At 39.3% G+C, this 14,343-nt stretch overlaps 1 non-coding gene across 1 annotated transcript; it reads right to left on the bottom strand.

Moving 5' to 3' along the window:
* Positions 1-1,986: 1,986 nt before the first annotated feature.
* On the bottom strand, positions 1,987-2,093 carry LOC127088375 (small nucleolar RNA R71). The gene has a single exon (XR_007790213.1). It is a non-coding gene; the product is annotated as a small nucleolar RNA R71 (small nucleolar RNA).
* Positions 2,094-14,343: the final 12,250 nt, after the last annotated feature.

Here is a 14,343-nt window from a genome sequence, read left to right as displayed (position 1 = left end):
CAAGAAGGAAACGGTTTCCTCTATTTTCAAGTTGAAGGGCATCCAAGTCAATTCCACTTTTTTTATTTGCTTATAAATAGAAACGTGAATTCAGTTTTACAATCATCCAAACTTAGAGCAGAGGCAAACTCAGAAGCAACTTTGTTTTTTAGGCATATATTCAGTATTTTATAGTGGTAATCACTTTGCATTGGAGTGTTACCACAATTGTGTCATCAAGTCTGTGATAGAGTCTGTAATCGAGTTTGGAGCACTTTGGAAGGAAGTTAATCCTGCCGCCATTTTCTTTTCCACATTGCAATTTACTCAGCCCTCCGATTGGAGCAGGTTTTTATTACTCGCATTTACTTTATTTATTTCCCGCACTCGCTTTACTTTATTTATTTCCCGCACTCGCTTTACTTTATTTATTTCCCGCACTCGCCTTTACTTTATTTATTTCCCGCACTCGCTTCGCTTTTACTTTATTTATTTCCCGCACTCGCTTTTACTTTATTTATTTCTCGCACTCGCTTTAAATTATTTATTTCCTCGCACTCGCTTTAAATTATTTACTTTCTGCACTCGCACTACTTTTATTTATTTTCCGCACTCGCACTACTTTTATTTATTTTAATGCACTTTTACTTTATCATGTCTAGCTAAATTTATAAGGCTAGAATGTAAGGATCGTAATTAAACCAGTAATCCGTACAATGGTTCGTAGAAACACTTAAAGGGCTATTTTAACTTTCAACTTAAGTTTTCCCGCACTTCAATTCCGTTGGGTAAGATCGAAAGCCGTCCAACGTCTTTATAAACTTAATTGTTTTTAACTATTTCAAAAACAACGAAAGCGTTTTGTTTAGTTCATTAGGAGTTTTTAACATCAAGAAGAATAGAGATTTTAAAACTATTTTTGGACGCGTTTATAAGTTTAGAGTCTGGTTCGTGAGAACCTCTTTTGGTTAAGAAATCCAGGTTATAATACTTTTCAACTTAGTCAAGATACTATATTTCTTAAAAATAGGTTTACTACTCTAACGCAATGCGCGCCTTTTTATAAGTGACAATAAGAGGGTTTGATTAGGGAGTACAACTCGGTTCTGAATACGCGAAAGCGACAGTTCCTGTTAAATTAGTTCTTTTCAAAGTAGGAAACATTGCCCATAAGTAGTTCTATTAGCAAGTACTTGGATTATCAATTGATTACATGAATTACATTTGACCCTGTCTTTATTAATTATATTCTATTTCAATACTTTACTTTTTATTGCACACTACAAAATACTTATTTTGACTGCCTTTGATAAACACCATAACGACAGATAACGATAGATTGACACTTGGTCTATGTGGATACGATAATCTTTTATATTACTCTGACGCGTTCGTTACTTGCAAACATCAAGTTTTCCAACGCATCAAGTTTTTGGCGCCGTTGCCGGGGACCAATTTCGTCAAATTTCATTTTCCTGTTGTTATATCGTCTAGACTTAGGTTATTTCCCGCCGGTCAATGCGAAGAACTCGCAGCACCGGAAGTTTAAGCTTAGTAAACCCTCTGGCGGAACCTGAACGTTACGCTCGCGCACGTTTATTCTTTCATAGAATTAAGAGAGCTATGGCCGAAGATCAAAACCAAAGACCTCTTAAGGACTTCGCTCAACCATCTAATGAAGAACCTAGTTCTAGTATAGTAAACCCAATCATCCCAGCCAATAATTTTGAACTTAAACCATCTCTGTTACAACTAGTGCAACAGAGACAATTCGCGGGTCTCGCTACCGAGAACCCTAACCAACATTTAAAAATATTTCTTCAATTAGCAGATACTTTTAAAACCAATGGAGCTTCTCCTGAGGCGGTACGTTTAAGATTATTTCCTTTTTCCCTCAGAGATAAAGCTCTATCATGGTTAGATTCCCTTCCACCCAATTCCATTACGACTTGGGATAACCTTAGAAGAGTTTTTCTTGCTAGATATTTTCCCCCGAGTAAGACCGCCGTTCTTCGAAACCATATAACTAGATTTACCCAAAACCATGGAGAATCGCTGTTCGAAGCTTGGGAGAGATATAAAGAGTTGTTACGAGCATGCCCACATCATGGTTTAGAAAATTGGTTAATCATTCAAACCTTCTATAATGGACTTCATTACAACACAAAGATGATCATCGACGCTGCCGCAGGCGGTGCTCTGATGAACAAACCTTACCCTGAAGCTAGTTCCCTCATCGAAGACATGGCTCAAAACCATCAATCATGGGGAGTCGAACGAGCGACAGTGGAAAAGAAGGAAGCCCAAGGAGGAGTGCATGAACTAAGCTCTATAGACATGATGCAAGCTAAGATGGACGCATTAGCCCTCAAAGTCGAGCATATGTACACGAACCCGAATACTGTAGGCGCAGTTTTGTCGGATTGTGAGATATGTGGAACCCAAGGACACCAATCCGCAGAATGCAGTCTATTGAACGAAACCCACTCCGAGCAAGTAAACTACACCCAAGGGAACCCATATTCGAATACCTATAACCCTGGATGGAGGAATCACCCTAACTTCTCCTATAAAAACAATAACCCTATTCAAAATAATGCACCTCCGAGACCTAGTTATCAAGCCCCTAGATTAAATCAACCTATGAAACCTATACCACCAAAGCCGAGCCTTGAGAAAATTATGGAAAATTTTATCACCGCTCAAACCCAACAAAACAAGGAGTTCATGAACCAAAACATTCATGTTAACGAATTGATTACTCAGTTAGGAACCAAGGTTGACCAAATAGTTACTCATACCAAGATGCTTGAAACCTATATCTCTCAGGTAGCTTTAAACTAAGCCCCTCAGACTACACCTGGAGGACAATTCCCTGGAAAACCTCAACAAAATCCGAGAGGACAAGCCAATGCCATTACCCTAAGAAGTGGGAACACTTATGATGAGCCACCAAACCCAAGATTAAGTGAACCCGAAACTTCTAAGGAATGTACCAAGCCCCCGGACGAAGTAAAGGAACCAGAGGAATCTGAAAACCAGGAAGGTCAAGATAAAGGAGAAGAACCTAAAGATAAAATTTACGTACCGCCCCCACCATATAAACCACCTATACCATATCCCCAAAGACTCAAACAAACCCAGACCAATAAACAGTATCAAAAATTTATTAAAGTTATAGAAAAACTTCATGTAGAAATCCCTTTCACAGAAGCCATCACCCAAATACCTTCTTATGCAAAGTTTCTGAAAGACATCCTTACCAACAAACGTAGACTTGACGATCCGAAGCCTTTGGAATGTAATGCTATTTCCGAGGACAAATTAGCAAAGAAAGATAAAGATCCTGGAAATTTCTCCATTCCTTGCCTTTTGGGTAATCATGTCATCGAAAAAGCTTTTCTAGACTTAGGAGCTAGTGTGAGCTTAATGCCTCTAGCAGTTTGTGAGAGGTTAAACTTAGGAGAATTACAACCCACTAAGATGTCACTTCAGTTAGCCGATAGATCTGTCAAATATCCGATAGGCATTTTGGAAGATGTTCCTGTTAGGATAGGTCAACTATTTATCCCTACTGATTTTGTCATCATGGACATCAAAGAAGATAATGATATACCAATTCTTCTAGGTAGACCATTTTTATCGACTGCAGGAGCCATAATAGATGTCAAGAAAGGAAAGTTGACATTTGAGGTAGGTGACGAGAAAATAGAATTTATACTTTCGAAATTTCTTATGGCACCTGTGATGGGAGACTCGTGTTATGCCTTAGATATCATTGGTGAATGTGTTAGAGAATTAGAACAAAAAGAAATTACAATCAAGTTACCATCAACCCCCATAAAGGAAGATGATGACCTTAAAGAACCTTTCATCGATGATAACCTTTACGAATGTTTATCCCTTACCCCAGATCCTATGCCATGCCCTAAGAAACCAACCTTAGAACTTAAGGAACTGTCTAAGAACCTGAGATATGAGTTCCTCGATGAAAAGATGAACCGTCCAGTTATAGTCAGTGCTACCTTGAGCCAAGAGGAGACGAACCAACTTTTAGACGTTTTACGAAGATATCCCTCAGCCTTAGGATATAATATCTCTAACCTAAAAGGTATAAGCCCATTTGTATGCATGCATCGGATTTCGCTCGAAGAAGATTCAAAACCCTCTAGGGAGCATCAGAGAAGAATAAACCCTATAATGAGTGATGTTGTTAAGAAGGAAGTTCTTAAGTTACTTGAGGCAGGTATAATCTACCAGATCTCGGATAGTAAGTGGGTGAGCCCTGTGCATGTAGTACCTAAAAAGGGGGGCATCACAGTCTTGCAAAACGATAAAGGCGAACATGTAGCAAAACATTTAGAAGGAGGATGGCGGATGTGTATAGATTATAGAAAATTAAATAAAGCAACTAGGAAGGACCATTTCCCTTTACCATTCCTACTTCTGTTATCTAGATGGATACTCTGGATTCTTCCAAATACCAATTCACCCAGAAGATCAAGAAAAAACTACCTTTACATGCCTTTATGGAACTTTTGCCTACAGACGAATGCCTTTCGGCCTCTGTAACGCCCCAGCTACTTTTCAACGCTGCATGATGTCAATCTTCGCAGATTACCTAGATGGTATCATGGAAGTGTTTATGGACGATTTCTCGGTTTGCGGAGTCAATTTTCACAATTGTCTTGCTAACCTTGAGAAAATTCTGGAGAGATGCGTGGAGGTGAACCTCGTGCTAAATTGGGAAAAATGTCATTTCATGGTGACCGAAGGAATAGTTTTAGGACATATAGTTTCCGAAAAAGGTATAGAGGTAGATAAAGCTAAAATAGAAGTTATAGAAAACCTAAAACCACCAAAAACCATCAGAGAAGTCCGAAGCTTTCTTGGACACGATGGATTCTACCGGCGTTTTATTAAGGACTTCTCCAAGATAACCAAACCTTTAACCGGACTTTTGATGAAAGATGCCGAATTCATTTTCGACGAAAAATGTAATGACGCATTTAATCTTTTAAAGCAAGCTTTAATCTCTGCACCCATTATGAAACCGCCCGATTGGTCGGAACCTTTTGAGATAATGTGCGATGCTAGTGATTATGCAGTTGGAGCCGTTCTAGGACAGAGAAAAGAAAAAAAATTACATGCCATTTATTATGCCAGTAGAACCCTAGATGCTGCCCAACTTAACTACGCAACAACCGAAAAAGAATTACTCGCTGTAGATTTCGCTATAGACAAATTTAGATCTTATCTAGTAGGAGCAAAAATTATTGTTTACACCGATCATGCTGCCATTCGTTACCTATTAAGTAAAAAAGATGCCAAGCCCAGGTTACTCCGATGGATTCTATTACTACAAGATTTTGATTTAGATATAAGAGATAAAAAAAGGCACTGAGAATGTAGTAGCCGATCACCTTTCTAGGCTAGAACATCTAAAACCTGAACTAGTACCCATAAACGATGATTTCGCCTATGATAGACTGATCGCTAAAGTAGAAACCATTGAAGACAATAACCTAGATCCTTATGAGCATTCCCAAAATTCCTTAGCAATAAGTAACATACCCTGGTATGCATATTTCGTTAATTACCTAGCTGCTGATATAGTACCCCCTGATCTTGACTACCACCGCAAGAAGAAATTCTTCCACGATGTGAGAAACTTCTATTGGGACGAACCGCTCCTTTTCAAAAGGGGTAAAGATGGCATTTTTCGCCGTTGCGTTCCAGAAGAAGAGGTAAATAATATTATCGAGCATTGTCATTCTGCACCTTATGGTGGACATGCAAGCACCTCTAAGACATACGCCAAGATTCTTCAAGCTGGCCTATTCTGGCCTACCATGTGGCGTGATGTCTATGCTTTCATTGCCAAATGTGATAGATGCCAACGCACTGGAAACATTTCAAGGCGTGATGAAATGCCTCTAAGAAACATTCAAGAAGTAGAACTCTTCGACGTATGGGGTATAGATTTCATGGGACCTTTTCCACCATCTTTAGGAAATAGGTATATTTTAGTAGCTGTAGACTATGTGTCTAAGTGGATTGAAGCTATAGCTGCACCCACAAACGACACTAAGGTAGTAATCAAACTATTTAAAAACTATATATTCCCTAGATTTGGAACACCACGTTTAGTCATAAGCGATGGAGGATCACACTTTATATCGAGAATATTTGACAAACTTTTAAGAAAATATGGAGTTAGGCATAGAGTAGCAACACCGTACCACCCACAAACTAGTGGCCAAGTAGAAGTATCTAATAGGGAGATAAAACAAATCCTAGAGAAAACTGTTTCTATTTCTAGGAGAGACTGGTCTCAGAAGCTTCAAGAAGCGTTATGGGCCTATAGAACCGCTTTCAAAACCCCTATAGGAACTACCCCTTACCAACTAGTTTATGGAAAATCATGTCACTTACCATTCGAATTAGAGCATAAAGCCTATTGGGCCATTAAAACTTTGAATTTAGACTACCTAGCCGCTGGAGAAAAGCGTACCCTAGACATTCATAAATTAGAAGAACTTAGGCAATCTGCCTACGAGAATGCAAAAATATATAAAGAGAACAAAATCCTATCATGACAAAAGAATAGTAAAGAAAAACTTCAATGTAGGCGATTTTGTTCTCCTTTTCAACACTAGGTTACGACTCTTCCCTGGAAAGCTACGTTCAAGATGGACTGGTCCTTTCGAAGTATCCAAGATTCTGAGATCCGGAGCCGTAGAAATCAAGAACGATACCTGTAGTCCATTCATTATAAATGGACAAAGACTGAAGCTCTACGAAGGAGGAGACATTCTAGCATACTACTCGAGCCACACCCTGATTGATCCACCGATTCATACTACTACAGGTGTATAAATTCTAACCGTCAAGCTAATGACGTTAAACAAGCGTTGCGTGGGAGGCAACCCATGGTTTTTCTTTTCATTTTACTTCTTTTTTCGCATTTATTTACATTTATTTTTATTTTTATTTTATTTTATCTTATTTTGCATTTAGACTAAAGTTTGAATGGTTTGTATTTTCAGGATCACTTTTCTAACTTTTACAGGATGCAGGGTTTTGATGACATGCATGTTGCCTATAGAGACAATGCTCAGAGGGAGCGCTACATTGCTTTATACCAGCGCCCTATGGCACCCACACGTTACCCTGATCAGCATTGTATGGAGGCACTGGGTATCGAGGCTAGTATCTGATTCCTTAGCCACCAGCTCCACTGGGACGAATTTGATGATGACTTGAGTAACACATATAGGAACCTAACTTTAGAGTTTCTGAGTTCATTCAACTACGACCCATATTCTGGACCATATGGGTATGCTGCTTTCAGGCTCTTTGGAGTTGAGTACTCCTTCAGCCAGAAAAAGTTCGGTGACTTATTAGGTTTCCAGACTACTCCTGATGCTATCCCGGAAACACCTTTGAGATATTTCCTGGGTAAGGAAGTGGAGAAGTTTTGGAGTGATATATCAGGTGGCGAAAGCCAGGATCCATCTACACAGTTATCTTATGTCATACATAACCCAGCCTTCAGATATTTCAGATGATATTAGCACATTCCTTCCTGGGAAGACCGGATGCAGAGACACTACTAAGTGAAGAGGAGATCTTCCTATTATTTTGCGCATCCCAGTCTCGCCCAGTAGCATGTGGGAACTTTTTATTGAATAATCTCAGCGGTATCTCTAGATCCACCGAAGGAGTCATCCATGTTGGTGGAATCATCACACAGATAGTTGTCGCTTTAGGTCTGTCTCGCAAGCTGTCACATCTTCGGATCTACTGTGGATACACTACCATGGACATCGATTTCTGTTTGACCAGAGGATTGATGAGGAGAGCCTCTTTCCACCCATGTCAGTTCCGACTGCTAGTCGGCAACGAGGCCATCCATTACTTCACATTGCCAGATCCTATGATGACCAGTGTGCATGATCCAACGAATTGGAGTTATGCTCTAGAGGGCCAGGGAGAGACCGTTGAGGAGCCGAGATCGCCTCCAGTTGCTGAATACACACCTGCACCACCATCTCCTAGAATCACTGTTCTCTCTAATAATCATTCATTGCAGACACCTGACATACACACCCAGATTGCTGAGTGTCGTAGAGAGATTGCAGAGCTTAGACAGGAAGTGGCGGACCTAACTTTACAGATAGGAGTGTCCGATCTCACCCATGCTACTGAAGCCGATTGTCTATATCAGGAGATCGCAGAGCTCAGGCATGAGATAGCCGTGCTCCGTGGATCCACTCAGGCATACGACACCCCTAATACCTGATTTCACCATTTCATTTCACTTTATTTCTCTTTCATATATTTATCGTATTTGCATTACTCATTTTACATTATCGCATTTGGATATTATATAAATTACTATTATACATTAGTATTTCTATTTTTATCTATATATGTTTTATATTTTATTTGCATTTTAATTTTTCAGTTATTTATTTATTTATATTTAATTTCTGTTTTTGTTTTTGTTTCAGTTTCACTTTTTATTTTTCATTTTTACTTTTATAAAATTATGCAAGTCAAAGAAACTAGGAGAATCACAAGACAAATGTTATCCAGACCCCTCAAAGCCAAAAGACAAGCGAAGCCCAAACCAAAGGACCAAAATCTGGCCCAGCCAGATTTTGCCTTGTGGCGCCCGCCATAGGACCTGTGGCGCCCGCCACAGCATCTGTAAATGGTCGGGGCAGACCACTTTTCTTCACCATTTTTGCAACTTACAACCTCCAAAACCCATTTTTTCACCTTGGAAAAAAGCCCTTGAACCAGCAAAAAGCTCATACTTTCCTAACCATCATACCACACAAATCATTAATCCACTTTCCATTTTCGATTTCATCCGCCGGATTTTGTAAAAATCCAACCTTTTCACCAACCACTTCATCTTCCTCATCCACATTTCAAGAGCATTCAAATGGAGTTCAACGGATTCATTCTTCGAGGAGGGAAACCAGGGGAGAGACAAAGAAAAATCATTGAACGGTTGCAAAATCGGGAAATTCTCCCGACAAGGTATGTTGACGAAAATTGTCTTTATACTTTAGGTATCTACCATAGCGTTTAGGTTTGCATAATTTCTTTATCAACAAAGAACCCATCTATGAGCGGTTGACAATCGAATTTTTAAGTTCCTTAATTTATATTGTCAACCCTAACACTGCTAGCACAGTTGGTACTGTCAAATTTAGAATGTTTGCTGTTGAATACCAATTCAGTACCGATGAACTAGCCAGTCTGTTAGGGATCCCTCATGGGGAAGGTGCTATTTGTGAGGCCCCTTTGGATTCCGAATGGTCTGTTGAAGTATTTTCCTTCTGGGAGCGTTTATCAAACACTTCCATTAACTCTTTTGAAGGAGTTCTTGCCTCAACTATCCATAACCCGGCCATCAGAGTTTTTAGATATTTGTTGGCATGCACTATTTTTGGTCGGGAGAATCCAAATAAGGTTAACGCTAGAGAGCTTCTATATTTGCAAGGAAGCCTCACAAATAGGAGAATTAATTCGGTTCCGTTTATGCTCGCCCATATGATTTTAACTCTGAATAAGGCGGGACCGATTTCTTTTGGTGGATTGATTACGTCTATTGCTCGGACACTTAACCTGAACAATGAGATGGTTACCCTAGACCCCTTACCTCCTCGCACAATTAACTTAAAATTTCTGAGAGACATGAAATTGTGTCGCTCAATGAGAGAAGGAGGTTATACACTTATGGTTCATGGTGTAGCCATCCCATCTATTATTCTACCTTGCACTAGACGTACTGATATACGTGATAAGAGGAATTGGACCTACGATTTAGATGCTCCACCTGTTTTGGGTCCTCTTCCTCCTAACATTCCTGATGAGGCAGGACCAGACACTGATGATGAATATGATCGGAGAGAGAGATCTCCCGTACCACATGTGTCCCCCCATCATCCTTCACCATCATACACCGCATCATCTTCTTCTTCTGCAGGTACCACTCTTGGCTTCTATATTACAGAGGAGATGTGGCGTGACCACCTGGCTAGAGAGAAAAGGCGTGACGACCTACTCTCTACCATCCAGCAACAAATGACGGATAATATGAACTTCATGCAACAATCACAGCGGAGGACAGACAGGTCCTACGACACTGTCCTACAGTCCCTGCAAGTGATCACCGATACGCAAGTCCGTCAACAACAATACCACCAGAGACACATGGCACTAATTGAAGCCACCCAAGGTTCCATTATTGGTAACCTTCGAGAGGTGAGGACCGCTCAGGATGCCCTGCAGGTGAGGAAGGATCTGAGAGACCGTCGTCGTACCCGATCCCGTCGTCCACCTCAGGATGGCGAGGACACTAGTGGTCAGCAATAGGTTGCCAGGTAACTCTTCCTTATCTTATTTCGAAACATTGAGGACAATGTTCGATTTAAGTGTGGGAGGAGACTCTATCGTCTTTTCTTTATTGCTTTTCTCGTTTATCGCTTTTTCTTTACTGTTTTTAGATAGTTTATTTATTGTTATTTCCCTTTTAGTTGTTTATTTTTCTTTTTAGTATAATGCATGAGTCTGACGAGTCACCAAATATAGTAGATCCTTAGTACAATCCTACCTCCCCATACCTTTAGCCCCACCAAAAAATTTTGCAAAAGAAAATAGTGTTATTTCGTAAGTTTTCAGGTTTTAAGGACATGTTTTGAGTAAGGATGCGGTGACTTGGGAGAACTTTGCGAAACATCAGTATCTGTTTTAGCACCATAAGCTTCGTAAATATAGGAATCATTCCCGAAACCCCATATACCATGGCCTTAATCATCATTTCCGTATAAGTCCTTAGTAGTTTATCTCAGCAGTCAGCTCCGGCCTACGCATCCTCTACGTAGGGGACCGATGCAAATAAGTGAATGATCCAGAAAAACAAAAAAAAATAAAAGCAAAAAGGCAACTCCGGTATAGGTGACCCTCACAAAGTCATTTAAACCAAAGAATTGTAAAAAATTGCAACAAAAAGAAAAAGAAAAGCAGTACCCACTATTAGTTGGTTCAGAGGTATCTGGCACTGAACTCGGTAGGGCGGATTACGATCCGATCCCCCACAATTACAGTTGGGTCCAATAAAAGGGTTTACACATATTTATGTGCCAGAAAACCCATGCTCAGATCATAATCACTAACAGGTCACTCAACTATGAAGCATGTACGGATAACGGGCTTAATGTGATTGCGCCTGAATGAAAAGGACACAAAAAGAGATGAAGAGGCAGGCCTAGGTATTGTGGGATAATATGGGTTGGTTAATATAGGAATGAAGTTTATGTCCGTATTCGCGGATTAGTGTCATCATGATACCCTTAGTTCACTCAGTTAGTACCTATCACTGCATCCCGACTTGAACTTAGAATTTCTACCTGAAGCACTCGTTTACACCAATTTTTGTTTTATGAGCTTTATAATGTTTTGCTTAAGGACAAGCAAAGGTTTAAGTGTGGGAGAGTTTGATCACACTAAAATTTACGTATTTTTTACTCCGATTTCACATGCATTCTAGTCGTTTATTGTCATTTTGTTGTGTTATTACTGTGTTTTCCTTTGTTTTCATGTTTTTACTTTAATCGGAGCCCCGATCGAGAAAAGGAGTGAAAAAGAGCTAAAAACCCTAAAATTCAGCATTTTATGCTTATGGCCTACCCCATGGCGGGCGCCACAGACCAAGTCATGACGTGTCCAAGTCCAACTTCCTCAACTCCCACGTTTCCCCACTTCATCCACTAAGACGCCCCACTTTGTGCTTGTGGCGGGCGCCATAGCCTTGTGGCGGGTGCCACAAGAAGGAAACGGTTTCCTCTATTTTCAAGTTGAAGGGCATCCAAGTCAATTCCACTTTTTTTATTTGCTTATAAATAGAAACGTGAATTCAGTTTTACAATCATCCAAACTTAGAGCAGAGGCAAACTCAGAAGCAACTTTGTTTTTTAGGCATATATTCAGTATTTTATAGTGGTAATCGCTTCGCATTGGAGTGTTACCACAATTGTGTCATCAAGTCTGTGATAGAGTCTGTAATCGAGTTTAGAGCACTTTGGAAGGAAGTTAATCATGCCGCCATTTTCTTTTTCGCATTGCAATTTACTCAGCCCTCCGATTGGAGCAGGTTTTTATTACTCGCCTTTACTTTATTTATTTCCCGCACTCGCTTTACTTTATTTATTTCCCGCACTTGCTTTACTTTATTTATTTCCCGCACTCGCCTTTACTTTATTTATTTCCCGCACTCGCTTTTACTTTATTTATTTCCCGCACTCGCTTTTACTTTATTTATTTCTCGCACTCGCTTTAAATTATTTATTTCCTCGCACTCGCTTTAAATTATTTACTTTCTGCACTCGCACTACTTTTATTTATTTTCCGCACTCGCACTACTTTTATTTATTTTAATGCACTTTTACTTTATCATGTCTAGCTAAATTTATAAGGCTAGAATGTAAGGATCGTAATTAAACCAGTAATCCGTACAATGGTTCGTAGAAACACTTAAAGGGCTATTTTAACTTTCAACTTAAGTTTTCCCGCACTTCAATTCCGTTGGGTAAGATCGAAAGCCGTCCAACGTCTTTATAAACTTAATTGTTTTTAACTATTTCAAAAACAGCGAAAGCGCTTTGTTTAGTTCATTAGGAGTTTTTAACATCAAGAAGAAAAGAGATTTTAAAACTATTTTCGGACGCGTTTATAAGTTTAGAGTCTGGTTCGTGAGAACCTCTTTTGGTTAAGAAATCCAGGTTATAATACTTTTCAACTTAGTCAAGATACTATATTTCTTAAAAATAGGTTTACTACTCTAACGCAATGCGTGCCTTTTTTATAAGTGACAATAAGAGGGTTTGATTAGGGAGTACAACTCGGTTCTGAATACGCGAAAGCGACAGTTCCTGTTAAATTAGTTCTTTTCAAAGTAGGAAACATTGCCCATAAGTAGTTCTATTAGCAAGTACTTGGATTATCAATTGATTACGTGAATTACATTCGACCCTGTCTTTATTAATTATATTCTATTTCAATACTTTACTTTTTATTGCACACTACAAAACACTTATTTTGACTGCCTTTGATAAACACCATAACGACAGATAACGATAGATTGACACTTGGTCTCTGTGGATACGATAATCTTTTATATTACTCTGACGCGTTCGTATACTTGCGAACATCAAGTTTTCCAACGCATCATTCAACCAGAAGGTTTTAAAGAAAAAGGAAAAGAAAACTTGGTTTGCAGGTTGACTAAATCTCGGTACCGTTTAAAGCATGTGCCGATGTATTACTACAAGAGATTTGATTCTTTCATTATTAGCCTTGGATACAACAGGCTGAGCTCATATCATTGGACATATTACAAGAGGTTTGAGGAAAATGTTTTCACCATTTTGTTGTTGTATGTGGATGACATGTTGGTGGCAGGCCCCAACAAAGATTACTTACAAGAATTGAAGGCACAATTGGCTAGGGAGTTCGATATGAAGGACTTGGGGCCAACAAACAATATTTTAGGGATGCAAATTGACCGAGATAGAAAAGATATAAAGATTTGGATCTCTCAAAGAATTTATCTACGAAAAGTTTTGTGGCGCTTCAACATGCAAGATTGTAAGCCAATATCTACCCCACTTCTTATCAATTATAAATTATCCTCAAGTATGAATCCTAACAATGAAGCGGGGAGGATGGAAATGTCTTGAGTACCCTATGCATCATCGGTGGGAAGCCTTATGTATGTCATGATATGTACAAGGTCAGACGTTGCGCAACTAGTGGGAGCGATCAGTCGATTTTTATGGCGGATCCTAGTAAAGAGCATTGGGATGTTGTTAAGAAAATCATGAGATATATAAAAGGAACCCCGTATGTTGCATTATGTTTTGGAGGATTGGAGTTTGGTGTTAGAGGATATGTTGATTCAGATTATGCAGGTGATCTTGACAAAAGAAAATCTACTATTGGCTATGTGTTTACAATTGCGGGAGGAGATGTAAGTTGGTTATCCAAATTGCATATTGTTGTAGCTCTATCTACTACAGAAGCTGAATATATGGCAGATACCCAAGCATGCAAGAAAGCTATCTGGATTCAAAGGTTATTGGAAGAGCTCGGACACAAACAACCAAAAATTATTGTGTATTGTGACAGTCAAAGTGCCTTGCACATTGCAAGAAATTCAACTTTTCATTCCAAGACAAAGCACATAGGAGTTCAATATCATTTCGCTCGTGAAGTAGTAGAGAAATGGAGTGTGGACATGCAGAAGATTCACACTAAAGACAACCTAACTGGTGTTATGACAAAGTC

Source organism: Lathyrus oleraceus, chromosome 5, assembly GCF_024323335.1.
Source record: "Lathyrus oleraceus cultivar Zhongwan6 chromosome 5, CAAS_Psat_ZW6_1.0, whole genome shotgun sequence".
Classification (NCBI taxonomy): domain Eukaryota; kingdom Viridiplantae; phylum Streptophyta; class Magnoliopsida; order Fabales; family Fabaceae; genus Lathyrus; species Lathyrus oleraceus.
Note: the sequence above shows the minus strand (reverse complement) of the source record. Positions and strands in the feature narration are given on the sequence as shown.